The 15,811-nt window shown below is 40.6% G+C and overlaps 1 protein-coding gene across 3 annotated transcripts in view; it reads left to right on the top strand.

Moving 5' to 3' along the window:
• Positions 1 to 15,811, top strand: part of LOC126258713 (N-alpha-acetyltransferase 80) — a 148,224-nt gene that overhangs the window by 31,037 nt on the left and 101,376 nt on the right. Inside the window, exon 2 of one of the 3 annotated variants that reach the window (XM_049955665.1) lies at positions 5,540 to 5,695. The exons of the other annotated variants lie outside the window; for them this stretch is intronic. The gene's annotated coding sequence lies outside the window, so the exon portion shown is untranslated. The remainder of the gene's footprint in view (positions 1 to 5,539; positions 5,696 to 15,811) is intronic. 3 annotated transcript variants of the gene reach the window in all.

The raw sequence follows: 15,811 nt of genomic DNA, 5'->3' as shown, positions 1-15,811 counted from the left end.
ACTGTCCTGTATTCTATGAAGTTCATCCAAATACAACTTGGTCAGTGCGTCCACCTTTGCCTTAGACATAAGGTGGCACCACGTAACTGTGGGTATGGTGGCACCATCTATTAGTAGAGAGACTGATGTGTGCACACCATTTGATGTTGCATAGCACCAGTGTGGTTTCACACTGAAGAGAAGGTGGTCACACAAGTTATCGTCCACTACCGAACATGCAGGCGAGTAAGCAGGCACAACAAGGAGTAATTCGATTTTTGGCAGCAGAGGGAGTTGGAGGCCGTGAAAAGTATCAGCGGATGGAGGCTGTGTACCACGAGTACAGTCTGAGTCGTTCAAGTGTTGTGGAATGGCAAAACGATTCCTTGAGGGGTGCGAGTCATCAGAAGACAATGCTCGTCCTGGACAGGCTCATTGTGTCAACACCGGAAATGGTTGCAGAAGTGAATGCTAGTCTTGGACACCCGCAGAATCACCGTGGACCTCTAAAACAAGCTATTGGCAGACATGAATTTGCAGCAGATAAGGAAATATGTCACTGGGTGCAGGCCATTTCAGTAACTGCTTCATAGCCTGTGCCATATGGATCCTCCCCACCAACACCAACTTTTCTGAATTGCTCAGGGAACTTTCTGTCCATTGCATCCTGCGTTCCTATAACCCTCCTGGCCACAACCTTTGTTATTCATTGTCCTCACCCATCCAGCCCCTTCCCTGTTCCCATTCCAGCACTACACAGCCATCATTCCACCACCACACCCAGTCTTTTCATTTCTCTCCTTCCCTCCCCCCCCCCCCCCCTCTCCCCTGCCCTCACTCTAACCTGCAGCATTTCACTGTCTGACACCCCCACCATATTATCCCTCCCCCTCCCCGCTCCAGCCTCCTCCTTACTCCCACACAGTGGCCGCTCCCATCATGCACTGGTGCTGCTGATCGCGGTCTGGGTTCAATTGCATGAGACTGCAGTTGTGTGTGTGTGTGTGTGTGTGTGTGTGAGTGTGTGTGTGTGTGTACCTTAACGGCCAAAAGCTATAATTGTGAGAGTCTTTTTGTTGTGCCTATCTGTGACTCAGCATCTCTGCTATATGGTGAGTAGCAACTTTCCTTCTCATAATATTGTTACATTCCATCCTGGATTTTCCATTGTTTGATTATTGTTAACTATAAAAGACAAAAGTTTGTATAAAATATATCAAAATTTCTTTTTAACGAGAGTTATGTTCAAAAATGGTTTTATATCCTCATTAAATTTAAACTCAGTCACATGGACCTGATTAATAGGAGGAAAGTTTGTGGAATAACTTTTTTTTAATTGTCTTTACATCTTTGATAAAGCACTATATAAATCACAGTTATGTTTATGTTTTTTTTAATCCTTTATTTTTGTGTGAAGTTGTGTTTTTCTGGTATAAACAGTTTTCTATGAAACACTTCTTCCATTTCCCTTCATCGATAAAACCACAGTCTTTTCTGTAAGTCATATTTTGGCTTATCTTTCCTTTCCTTCAGTCATCATCTGATTGACTCGATAGTCTTTTTCTCAAATTTATTCCATACATCACTGAGAAAGTTCCATTTCCCAAGACAGTAGTGAGAACTAACATGCATTTCTTATGAATTTCTTCGGGTTATAGGGCAACTGGTATTCCAGAGTAGCTACCATAACAGATTGTAGACTAAAAGCTTTCAACGTGCAGCAGTTTACAAATTTACTTGACAGTTTACAAATTTACTTGAAAGATATCTAGTTCAGGCAAGAAAACGTATCAGTGGAAATTTATAAGATATATAAATACATGTAAATATTAAATTTTAATTTTAAAATTTTATCGAGAAACTGTGGACTATAATCACAACATTTTCTTAGAACCTAGAGGGGCAACCCAAACTGGGTTAAACAAATGAAGTTTTATTATAACATGTGATAGAAAATATGTATGAGCTTGTACATCAAAGTTTTGACTTTGTGTTTTGTAACAAATAAAACAGCAGAAGTTTTGGTTATAAACATAAAAAAATTGAAACTTAATGAACAGGATTCAGTCCGTGTTATATCAAAAGCAGACCATTGCAACTATGGCATTCCTAATGGATCATCTGAAATTTTTAGTATTCTTGATCACACAAGAATGAAAATTATTGTTTCCATACCAGTGAATGAATGCAAATATGCGAGGGCAGTTTATCACCTTCTGATAACTACATCAAAAATGAGATCTCTCACTAAGCTTACATTAATTTAAAGTACACTTTCCATAGCATCACAGAAAATCACAAAAAATACCCTTATCTTCATTAATATGTACATAAATTCTCAAGGATAATTTCACAGAATTTTGCATGAAAACGATGTTAACCAGCAGCATAGTTTCACAAAAGTGTGCTTTCTTAATTTAAATTACTACAGCAAGATTTCAAGTATGCTTTCTTAATTTAAATTACTAAAGTAAGATTTCTTAACATTTTCTCCAATATCAACAACCCCTCCCCGATTCCTAATTCTCTTCATGCTCAGTTTTCCTTTAGTTATACATAAAACATGTCAGACATTTGTGTGAATATAACTGTATTACGAAAAGGATCGTTTCTACTCACCATATGGCAGAGATGCTGAGTCGCAGATATGCACAACTAAAAGACTATGGAAAGTGAACTTTCGGCCTTCCAGGTTCTTTGTCAAAAATTGACAACCCCCCCCCCACACACACACACACACACACACAAATGAGTGTGCGCACAAACGCAACTCACGTACACATGACCACAGTCTCTAGCAGCCAAAGCCAGGCTGTAAGCAGCAGCTTGGGAGAGTAGGATAGGCAATTGGGTGATGGGGGTAACGAGGAGGCTGGGGCGGGGATAGCAGGGTAGGTGTGCGGACGATAGAGTGCTGCTTGTGGGTGCAAGCAGGGAGGAGATGGAGAGAGGGTTTGGCTGCTAGGTGCAGTTGGGAGGTTAGATGGAGGGCGAGGGAGGGAGCGGGTAGCTACCTCCTCCCCCCTCCCCCCATCCTCTGTTTAATGTCCCGACTGCACCTACCAGCCCTACCCTCTCTCCACCTCCTCCCTGCTTGCTCCCACAAGCAGCACTGTACCGTCCACACCCCTGCCCTGCTATCATTCCCTGTCCCCACCCCAGCCTCATCCTTACCCCCACCACCCGGTTTCCTCTCCCATCATGCGCTGTTGCCACAGTCTGGCTTCAGCCGCCAGAGACTGTTGTCGTGTGTGTGGTTTGCATGCAAGTGTGTGCGTGTGTGTGTGCATGTGTGTGTGTGTGTGTGTGTGTGTGTGTGTGTGTGTGTGTGTGTGTATTTCGTCTATTTTCAATAAAGGCCTTGTTGGCGGCCGAAAGCTCACTTTCTGACAGTCTTTTGTTGTGCTATCTGCAACTCAGAATCTCTGCTGTGTGGTAAGTTGCAGTTATCCTATTCATAATATTGCAACCTTCCATCCAGGATTTTCCATTGTTAGCTACTTGTTTGAAAAACGTATTCTGGTGGTACTTATCCATAGTTAGCAACAGCATTACTTTGTTCAGCATTTTTGACAGGTAAACATCATCGTTTCCTTTTCCCAACAAAATGACATCATTACAGAGCTATTAACTGAAATCCCCATACTTTAGTACCATCAGGCCCACAATTAGCATATCATAAAATCATCTTAGCCTTGACAGACAAAACACCAATTATACAGCACACAATCAACTTACTCTTCACTCAATACACAAGCCATGTTGACATGTGAACTACTGTAACTCAGATCACTATAACAACATTACCACATCATCATTGTCATCATCGCACTATCTCAATCTCATTATCATTGCTCCAATACTCATATATTACCTCAAATCTCTGTATAAATATTGACAAAAATGTCAAAATATAACTTCCACAACACTCCATAAATTTCAGCGTAAGACCTCAGTTACAAAAGTATTATGACTATATCATTCATACTCAATTTATGACCCTGAAATACTTATTCAAAACACGTGATCTCTTACATTGATTTCTTATCAACAATTCTTCAAATCTCTCATATAATTATCAATAACTTGTATCACAGAATTCTGCTCACTAAAATTTTCAAATTATAAACTGCCACAGGGCTAATAAATAGAGTTGACACATTTTATAAAAATACAGTTCCAAGGTCTTCATTCTCAACAATGTTTTTACTAATGCTTCAGATGTTTGCACAGTTTTCAGTAGCTGACTACACTGACAAAATTACATTAAAATTTAAACAAGTTTCACTTTTCATCTCTTGGTTAATGATTTAGCAAAGTTCAAAACTTCTTGAAAAATGTACAGTAGTTCTCTAAATACAACCAAAATTTATATATATTTGCCTCTGTGTACTCAGCTTGAAGAAAAAAGGGAAAGTCTGCATTCTTCAGGTAAGTAAATAAGAACATACATGAAAACTTTTCAAAAAGTATAATATTTCTCCAAACCAGTCTCATTTTGTTAATAAATCATGAATATTCCCTAACATAGCTAATTTTCTTCAATACATCACAGCAGTTTTCAATTATGGTCAATATCCATCACATGAACTTTGTTGGCTATAAATACAGCAAAAATACACAGACACACAAAAGTGTGAATGATTACTTGTTTGTTCTGTGAGATTACATTTTAGTCCAAACCACTCTTAACTTCAATTAGCACTCTGACACTTTCTTAGGAATGCAACACAGCGTATTTAGTCATCCCATCTCTTCAGACGTACTGAGGAGTTATAGTAAACTGACAGTGTTCTGAGGGCTGCAGTGCGGGTTGTATACATCACAGTATGCTGAAACATCGTAGACATGTTCATTAATTGGTACGCTTGTGGTGTATGCTGGAAAAAAATAATAGTTCCACTTTCTACAACTAGATGAAATCATGACACTGTAAGCTGTAAGAATGTGAAATGTTTCCTGTTTTGATACTAGTTAACTGTTTGTTGCTTAGCGACACTTGTTGATTTCTTTGGTGAAGTGACTGTTGGTGTCAAGGGTTACAAAGATGGAAGTTTACCACACAAAACGTAATGGCTATTGAGAAGAAAGTGTGGGCACTGCTGGCAATGTTGCTTTATCAGAAAGACAGCAATAGCAGCACTGCATAGCGGGAATATCACTGACAGAAATTGCAAAGAGGCTCCATATCAATAAATGGGTTGAACAGTGTGATCAAGAAATAAGCTGTGTCATGGAAATTGTCTCTCTCATTGTTTTACGCTGATGCCCCTACAAGATTCAGAATGTGCATCAAATTAAGCCCAAAGGTAGGTTAGAGTGCTGTGACTTTATCCTTCGTTTTTTGGCACACATGGAAATGGATGAAGTGTGGCCAGGGAACATTCTTTGGATGGAAGAGGCACATTTTATTTTGTACAGTGCTGTGAATGCAGAGAACTGTTGCATACAGGGTTCTACTCTGCCATATTTTGTGCAGATACATCCACTGCACTCAGCTTATATGAGTATATGTTGTAGTTTCACAAGCTCCTTCATTCTTGGTCCATTTTTCTTCCAGGAGATGACACCTTGTGGGCCAGTTAGGTGTACAGTGACACTTGCATATTATAAGGACCTCCTTGGGCAATAAGTGATTCCAGCACTGCAAAAAAGCAATGATGTCCACACCACTATTTTCGTGCAAGATGGGGAGACACCGTATATCGCTTGGCAGGTGAAAGATTTGCTTTGAGAAACCTCCGGTTGTGCCATATTATCTGTTTACCGGTGTTCTGTCCTCCAAGGATATATGCCTGCTGTGTTGTGCATGCCTAATGGCTTTCCTTCTAACTCACACCCAATGTTCTTTCCTTTGTTACTATTCTCTGACACTTAACTTTACTCTGTGTCCACCTTTTTCTTTCTCTGCTTTCCTGTCTTTTATTGTTGCCTTCCAAACCACACACATGTTGACTGCTGGGCAAGCCTGCATCAACTGTCTCATCTGTGCACAACGAACAGCTATGTTTTCTTTTCGATGGAGATGCAGCCCACATTAGGTCAGAGAATGACATATTACATATGTCCTTCCAAGTTTTTGCTGCACTTGACACTTAATTAACTAGTTATGCTTACATTATGATGAGCTTGTTCCAGCAGTTTTCCCAAGTGATAGTATATCTTAGTATCTGCTTGTTTGACATCTCAGATGTTGTGATGTAATTACAATATTGCATTGTGTAGTGTCAATGGTACAGGGAAAAAATCTTGGGCTGTAAATTAAATATGATGACTCTCATTATCTTCACTGGGATAATAAATTCAGCTTCCCTTTCCTACGCACATTAGTAACTGAGGTAATGAAATAAAAGTGCCCGTAATGCTGTTAACCAATAAGATAATTAATCACTAAACACTTTCCAGGTGCCAATTACATGAAACGATGACCCAAAATGACAGTATTTCAATTTTCACTAATAAAAGTTTACTGTCTTTAAAATGTTCACATAAACTCACAGACTGGTGAAACCAACTATTTCAGTATATGGCTAAAATCAACTCGGGCCCCCAGTATAGCGACAGGTAAGTTCCCTGTATAAAATTTAATAAATTGAAAACTGCCGGAAAACATTAACTGTGTTCACTGCTAATCATAAAAGGAGATTAAACCACAGACTAACTGACACCTTAGTAGAGTCAAACCAACAAATGACACCAAATTCTAAGTGCCAATTTGTAGTAAAATTAATCAGAATCCACTGGTAAAACTGAAATGAAGTCCGACTTTAGGATTCAGAAACAGAGTACAAAACCCACATTACACGAGAATCTCAAGTCCAGTTGGTCAACTGGCTACAAATAATCAGACGTCTGATTAAGCCCTAAGTTTCCTAAGTCCAGTGACTGGACTACCTGTAAGACTTTTATCTTTCTGAAGAGTGCGTGGCTGGAATCAATACTCAGCCTGACCTGGGTGTTGCTTCACTAGCTCACACATAAAACACTCTGGTGGGCAAAGGTTTCATCACCATTCAGGAAAATGGTGAGACAGGGCAGTGGAAAGAATGGGAATTTGTATTGGTGCTGATAACCACGCCGTTGAATGCGCCACGACCCAATATTATCATAACTGCAAACTTTGTTGCAATGCTCAAAAAGAGTTCTTTTTCTTTGTGCTGTTAAATATTATTAAAATTATTTATTCCTTAATGGATTTTTACTGTTCTTTACATTGTACTGCTCAGAATTTGTATAGCTTGTATAGCTCATTAGTTATGGATGAAATTAGGCAAAATTATAAACAAACAAAAGAAACATACAAACATAATTATAAATCTCAAGAATTAAAGGTTCTAAATCACATGTTTTGACTTCCAGCAGTGGATACTGCCTTGCTATATGTGTACGTTTTTGCACTGGAGTTCATACCAATTATCAAATTCCAGTTAAATGTGTCTCACTGGTGAATTAATTATGCTAAATTGCGTGTAAGTACCACTCAAAGCACTTTGCCAAGAGCTACAGTTTGATTGCTTGATCTTCATTGTACATTAATTAATAAAGAGATTATTATACTTTAGTTGACTGACAATAAATTCACACCAGCTGTTATGTCGTGGCACCATCACAACAACATGTATTTACACTGTTCATCGCATCACGGCACATCAAGTCAATTCAAGTCACATGATCTCAACTCGCATGGCTGTACTCAACTATTTTTTTCACAGGAATTGCTATTTTTCTAAGATGGTTTTCAACTGTTTTTACACATGAGTTGCATATACACAATGCAATGGATGCTGGAGCCACATTTGTATGAAAATGACATTTATTGGACTTTAATGGTTTGCAGCTTGCAAGAATAGTTTGTCTATTAGAGAAGGAAAACAGAAGTGGAAAAAAATAATGTGGTTCCGAAAAATGTCATTATGTGGTACAGAGGGGGAGTTTCACGTACTACACAAGAAGCTCAAGAAAGAGGAGTCTGCATTTTATATTTTAGAAAGTCAAAGCATCAGTTTTTTTTAAATTGATTTGTTATGTCAAATTGCATCCAGAATTACTAAAAGGTACATGGTGTTATTAGCTGCCATCACTTCCCATGAAAAAATAGTTTGTTTAAGGTTGAGTTTCATTACTAGCACAGTGCAAATTCTTGTACAGTAGTCATATCCTCTCAATACCTTTACCTTCAATACATCTTGTATTTGGCTTTTAATAGTTCAAGTGCCTTATTTGTATTGGGGTTAGCTAGTGAAACTACAGAAATATTGACCACAGATGTTTGCAAAACAGTTTCACACACGATCCAGAGAGTTACTTAACAATAAATAAGCCTGCCACAATCACATATTTAAACAAACAGTTTGCAGTGTCTTTAGGTTTCAGTCCATTTCTTTATAAAACACTACAAGTGCCTGACAACATACAAATAAATTTCACCTACTAAACAATCTCATTCTACCCACAGTACTTTTTCAGTTCAACTTTCAGCCATATTGCAATCAATTGCATTGTAAAATATTAAATACAGTGCCAGTATGTATAAAAATCCACTTTATAAATATAGTAGAGGGCAAGTAAATCAGTGCACTCGTGTGGTACAATTCAAACTGCTGCCTCACTGCCTCAGTTAATGTTTCACGAAATTATAAATCTTTACAAAAGAAGTAACTAAACAATTTATAATAAACAACAAACAACTGATATCAACCACAAAAACCACAACAGAACAAAATATGGAGATCTAGGCTGTGTACCAGGAGAAAATAAACTTGGGGGTACATGATCAACAACGGACAGATGACGTCAGCCATCAAAACTTCCTTCCCGAGAAACCTCGAAAGGATGGCCAGTGCGGATGCCGCCATGTGAAATGTGTTACAGAATGATGGGATGGTACATGAAGTGATATGACAGCCAGTGTGAATTGGCCTTTATAGGAGGACTTAGATGCTGTGTCTTTAAATATGATGATTACAGATAAAATCTGCACAATAGCAGAATCACGGTGCTCCCCTCTTTCGTAGGACATATTGTCCTTCATTGTATGATTGACCATTTGCTTTGTATGAGCACAAACAAGAACAATAGTTAGCCGTCATTGTGCGTTCAATGGCCAAGTGACATCATTTTCTATTATTCCAAACTTTCACAGAAACACATTGTCCACTGACAGACAGCTGTCAGCAGGTAGGGAAATGGTGCCAACACAAATTAGCGCGAGGACTCTCCTCTAGTGCAGTTTAAACGGCTCTTGTAACCAAACTCTCTCTTTCACACACAAACACAATCCATTGTGTCCCAGACATCTGTTTTATTGTCACTTTGTTTTTGTGCCACTGGTAATTTTAGTATAAGATCACATTTATAATAGCACTGCATGTTTGACAGCTTTCTCCAAAAAAGCAAGCAACTACTAATTCATACAATCACTTGAAAATGGCAAAAATTGCCAAAATGAGCTCATTGTTATGTAAATATAATGAGTTAGTAAAGTATCAGTTCCAGCAAAAACTTGGGCAAATATATGCAAATGGCTTTATGTGTCTGCAGATGTTAAGTGCAGCGTCTCATGCCCCACGTTCTTCCCACTGATGTAATATTCATAAACCTTCAAATTTATTATACTTCCTCCCTCATCCTCATGTATTTTCACATGTTTTTCTGTGCCTCCCTGTGCTACATGAACTTAATTGCACCCCTTACCTAACCACCCACCACTTCCCCAATCCCCTCCCCTCACCCCTCTCTTCCCTTATTCGAGCACGAAAATACTGCCCTCGCCTGATCCAATTACACCTGCTGGCCATCTCTTCACACATATCCACCCACTGACCTGCGTCCCACTATTATTGTATTTTTATTTGTTTTTCTCTCAGTATTTTCACATCAATTTGTTTGTTTTTGTCTTCCACTTTAGGACCTACTCCCTCAGATTTCACGTTTTTCACTATGCTTCATCCATTTCATCCTTTTTATCATGCATCCTTGCTCTTTCCATCTGCACCAATACAGAAAAGTTTCTCTATCCCTAGCCAGAATACAGTCCCACATACGGTTCTTGCATTGTTGTGTAGCTTATGGTGTCCCCACAGACGGCCTCACCATCAAATTACCCACCTCCAGCTGCAACACCGCCTTCCAGAATGACCTTTGTCTGTTCAAATTCTGTCAGTTCATGACACTTCCCAACCTAGTCCTGCAAAACCATAAAATCAGGGCCAAACCTCCTTCCAGTTCCTCCTTTCCATCTATAAAATTCTACAGCTCTGCAGTCCCAAATTCCTATGGACCACGTCCCAAATGAAACCCTTGCCATCCATGAACTAAAGCAGCAAACACAGTGCACCTGAAAAACACTCCAACCTGTCCAGAAGCTCTACACGAGCCTCAATCAAACCTTCCCTCATAACCAACAAGCCCTGCCTTGCAGACCTACTATGTTTACCACACCCTCAGAAATTCCCACCACCACACAGAATCCAGAACCTAAACAAACCCACAGCATGGTCATGGACCTGTCCTCCAGTAGCCTCAGTCCCACAGAAATATCATTCCTTTCCAAAGGCCTTACCATTTGTATCACTCCCAAAGTGCCGGCCAAGGTGGCTAAGCGGTTCTAGGCACCACAGTCTGGAACCACGCGACTGCTACGGTCACAGGTTCAAATCCTGCCTTGGACATGGATGTGTGTGATGTCCTTAGGTTAGTTAGGTTTAATTAGTTCTAAGTTCTAGGGGACTGATGACCTTAGAAGTTAAGTCCCATAGTGCTCACAGCCATTTGAACTCCCAAAGTCACTCATGCAGGGCTTGTTAAAGACATTCTGCCCTCTATATCCTTACAGTGGAGACACTTTTTCGCCACCAACCCTACCAATAAGACACAAATCAAAACTGAACTGGACCCTGCCTGACTCACTTCACTCCTCCATCCAACTATGAGCCACTCTCCCCCCCCCCCCCCCCCCTCCATCATCACCTGTTAACTTTTCTGAATTTCGTTATCTCGAAACTTGCCCCACCATCATTCCTCAAATCTCACAGTATGGAAACCAACCGACCATCCACGAAAAGAACCACACTCCACCAACTAAAAACTGACCCTGACCTTATAATCCTAATCCTACATACTGACGTAGGCAGCACCACTATGGGTATCGATCCCAGGGATTACTTGGTGCAGGGTCTCCCCAGCTGTCAGGTAAGTCCACCTACAAACCCTGTCAGAGTGGCCACCCCATTCGAAAAATCCAGCAGAATCTCCAGTCCCTCCTCAATCTCTTAGGTCCACCCATAACACCTCCCCTGATCTCTCTCTGTCCTCACTCCCACCACTACTATCTCCTACATGCTTCCTAAAGTTCATAAACCCAACCACCCAGACAGCCCCTTTGTGGTTAGTTACTGTTCCCCCCCAGAGAGGATCTCTGCTTTTGTGCACCTCACACACTATTAGTTCTCTTATGAAGGTATCACCTACAAAAAAATCCTCTGTACAGCAATGGGCACCCACATAGCACCTTCCTATGACAACCTGTTCATGGGCCATCTAGAGGTATCCTTGCTAACCAACAGAATCCCAAACCCTTCTGCTGGTTCAGATTCATTGATGATATCTTCGTGTTCTGGACCAAGAGTGAGGACACCGCATCCGTGTTCCTACAGAACCTCAATACCGTCTCCCCCATTCACTTCACATAGCCCTCCTCAACGCAAAAAACTACCTTCCACGAAGTTGACCTCCACCTCAACAATGGCTACATCAGTACCTCCACTCACATCAAACCTACCAATGATCAACAATACCTCCACATCCCCAGGTGCCACCAATTACATACCAGGAAATCCCTTTGTTACAGTTAGCCATTGGTGTCATCACATCTGTAGCGATGAGCAGTCCCTCTCAAAATATGTCAAGATGCTCACAGAGGCCTTCACAGACAAAAATTACCTACCAAATCTTCTCCAGAAACAGATATTCCGTGCTTTTTCTCTCCAGTGACTTATCATCTCCCACATACCCACTGTCCTGCCACAAAGGAGCACTCCTCTCATGACTCAGTAACACCAAGGATTGGAGCAGCTGCTTGTGTCATGGCTCATATTCCTACAATAGAGCTAGATGCAAGACCTGTTCCATACATCCTCCCACTACCACCTACTCCACTCCTGTCACAGGTGTCACCTCCCCCATCAAAGGCAGGGCCACCTACGAAAGCAGCAATGTGATCTACCAACTAAGCTGCAACCACTATGTCACTTTCTATGTGGGCACGACAACTATCAAGCTGTCTGTCTACATGAATGTGTACTGCCAAAACTATGGCCAATAGACATCTGGACTACCTGTTGCAGAACATACTGCCCAGCATGATGTGCTTCACTTTAATAACTGAACTGTGCATGTGGGAAGTCTCCCTGGACCTAAACCTTCACTAGCTCCAGCCTCCCACATACCTATCCCCGTCCTTGCTCCCATTCCAGTACTACACATCATCTGTCCTAACAATGCACCTATATACTTTCGCCTTATATACTTCTCTCCCTGTCCCCCTTCCCTCCAACGCAGCCTCCCGACATTGTACCTAACAACCTTATATTGTCCCCATCTAGTCCTTGTATGCTCCACCAGACAGCACTAGCATCTTCCACCACCCATACCCTCCCCCTTCCCACCTTCTTACCACCACCACCCATGCCTGAATGCTGCTCCATCAGACAGAGTTGCAGTTGGGCTCTAGCACACTGTGACAGTGACCATGTGTGTGGAGTTGTCCTTGTGTTAATGTTTTCTACTTCAGGATACAAACTTTATCCAAAAGTTTTAATATTTTGGCAGTCTCTTTCATTTGCCTGCCTGCAAGTCAATGCCTTCTCTATAGAGTGAAAACACACTTGACTTAGCAACAAATAATCCTAAGTTAATGTTGTTGTTGTTGTGGTCTTCAGTCCTGATACTGTTTGATGCAGCTCTCCATGCTACTCTATCCTGTGCAAGTTGCTTCATCTCCCAGTATGTACTGCAGCCTACATCCTTCTGAATCTGCTTAGTGTATTCATCTCTAGGTCTCCCTCTACAATTTTTACCCTCCACGCTGCCCTCCAATACTAAATTGGTGATCCCTTGATGCCTCAGAACATGTCCTACCAACCGATCCCTTCTTCTAGTCAAGTTGTGCCACAAATTTCTCTTCTCCCCAATTCTATTCAATACCTCCTCATTAGTCATGTGATCTATCCATCTAATCTTCAGCATTCTTCTGTAGCACCACATTTTGAAAGCTTCTATTCTCTTCTTGTCCAAATTATTTACCATCCGTGTTTCACTTCCATACATGGCTACACTCCATACAAATACTTACAGAAACGACTTCCTGACTCTTAAATCTATACTTGATGTTAACAAATTTCTCTTCTTCAGAAATGCTTTCCTTGCCATTGCCAGTCTACATTTTATATCCTCTCTACTTCGACCATCATCAGTTACTTTGCTCCCCAAATAGCAAAACTCCTTTACTAGTTTAAGTGTCTCATTTCCTAATCTAATACCCTCAGCATCACCCGATTTAATTTGACTACATTCCATTATCCTCATTTTGCTTTTGTTGATGTTCATCTTATACCCTCCTTTCAAGACACTGTCCATTCCGTTCAACTGCTCTTCCAAGTCCTTTGCTGTCTCTGACAGAATTACAATGTCATCGGCGAACCTCAAAGTTTTTATTTCTTCTCCATGAATTTTTATACCTACACCAAACTATTCTTTTGTTTCCTTTACTGCTTGCTCAATATACAGATTGAATAACATTGGGGAAAGGCTACAACCCTGTCTCACTCCCTTCCCAACACTGCTTCCCTTTCATGCCCCTCGACTCTTATAACTGCCATCTGGTTTCTGTACAAATTGTAAATAGCTTTTCGCTCCCTGTATTTTACCCCTGCCACCTTCAGAATTTGAAAGAGAGTATTCCAGTCAACATTGTCAAAAGCTTTCTCTAAGTCTACAAATGCTATAAACATAGGTTTGCCTTTTCTTAATCTAGCTTCTAAGATAAGTCGTAGGGTCAGTATTGCCTCACGTGTTCCAATATTTCTACAGAATCCAAACTGATCTTCCCCAAGGTTGGCTTCTACCAGTTTTTCCATTTGTCTGTAAAGAATTCGCATTAGTATTTTGCAGCTGTGACTTATTAAACTGATAGTTCAGTAATTTTCACATCTGTCAACACCTGCTTTCTTTGGGATTGGAATTATTATATTCTTCTTGAAGTCTGAGGGTATTTCACCTGTCTCATACATTTTGCTCACCAGATGGTAGAGTTTTGTCAGGACTGGCTCTCCCGAGGCCATCAGTAGTTCTAATGGAATGTAGTTTACTCCAGGGGCCTTGTTTCGACTTAGGTCTTTCAGCACTCTGGCAAACTCTTCACGCAGTATCATGTCTCTCATTTCATCTTCATCTACATCCTCTTCCATTTCCATAATATTGCCCTGAAGTACATCACCCTTGTATAGACACTCTATATACTCCTTCCACCTTTCTGCTTTCTCTTCTTTGCTTAGAACTGGATTTCTATCTGACCTCTTGATATTCATGCAAGTGGTTCTCTTTTCTCCAAAGGTCTCTTTAATTTTCCTGTAGGCAGTATCTGTCTTACCCCTCGTGAGATAAGCCTCTACATCCTTACATTTGTCCTCTAGCCATGCCTGCTTAGCCATTTTGCACTTCCTGCCAATCTCATTTTTAGACGTTTGTATTCCTTTTTGCCTGTTTCATTTACTGCATTTTTATATTATCTTCTTTCATCAATTAAATTCAATATTTTTTCTGTCACCCAAGGATTTCTACTAGCCCTCGTCTTTTTACCTATTTGATCCTCTGCTGCCTTCACTACTTCATCCCTCAGAGCTACCCATTCTTCTTCTACTGTATTTCTTTCCCCCATTCTTGTCAATTGTCCCCTTATGCTCTCCCTGAAACTCTCTAAAACCTCTGGTTCTTTCAGTTTATCCAGGTCCCATCTCCTTAAATTCCCACCTTTTTGCAGTTTCTTCAGTTTCAATCTGCAGGTCATAACCAATAGATTGTGGTCAGAATCCACATCTGCCCCTGGAAATGTCTTACAATTTAAAACCTGGTTCCTAAATCTCTGTCTTACCATTATATAATCTATCTGATACCTTTTAGTATCTCCAGGATTCTTCCAGGTATACAACCTTCTTTTATGATTTTTGAACCAAGTGTTAGCTATGATTGAGTTATGCTCTGTGCAAAATTCTACCAGGTGGCTTCCTCTTTCATTTCTTGGCCCCAATCCATATTCACCTACAACGTTTCCTTCTCTTCCTTTTCCTACTGTCGAATTCCAGTCACCCATGACTATTAAATTTTCGTCTCCCTTCACTACCTGAATAATTTCTTTTATCTCGTCATACATTTCATCAATTTCTTCATCATCTGCAGAGCTAGTTGGCATATAAACTTGTACTACTGTAGTAGGCATGGGCTTTGTGTCTATCTTGGCCACAATAATGCGTTCACTATGCTGTTTGTAGTAGCTAACCCGCGCTCCTATTTTTTTATTCATTATTAAACCTACTCCTGGTAGTAGTCTGGATGATTGACTGATCTGGCCTTGTAACATTAACCAAAACGGCCTTGCTGGGCTGGTACTGCGAACGGCTGAAAGCAAGGGGAAACTACAGCCGTAATTTTTCCCGAGGACATGCAGCTTTACATGCAGCTTTACTGTATGATTAAATGATGATGGCGTCCTCTTGGGTAAAATATTCCGGAGGTAAAATAGTCCCCCATTCGGATCTCCGGGCGGGGACTACTCAAG

This window comes from Schistocerca nitens, chromosome 1 (genome assembly GCF_023898315.1).
Source record: "Schistocerca nitens isolate TAMUIC-IGC-003100 chromosome 1, iqSchNite1.1, whole genome shotgun sequence".
Taxonomy (NCBI): domain Eukaryota; kingdom Metazoa; phylum Arthropoda; class Insecta; order Orthoptera; family Acrididae; genus Schistocerca; species Schistocerca nitens.
Note: the sequence above shows the minus strand (reverse complement) of the source record. Positions and strands in the feature narration are given on the sequence as shown.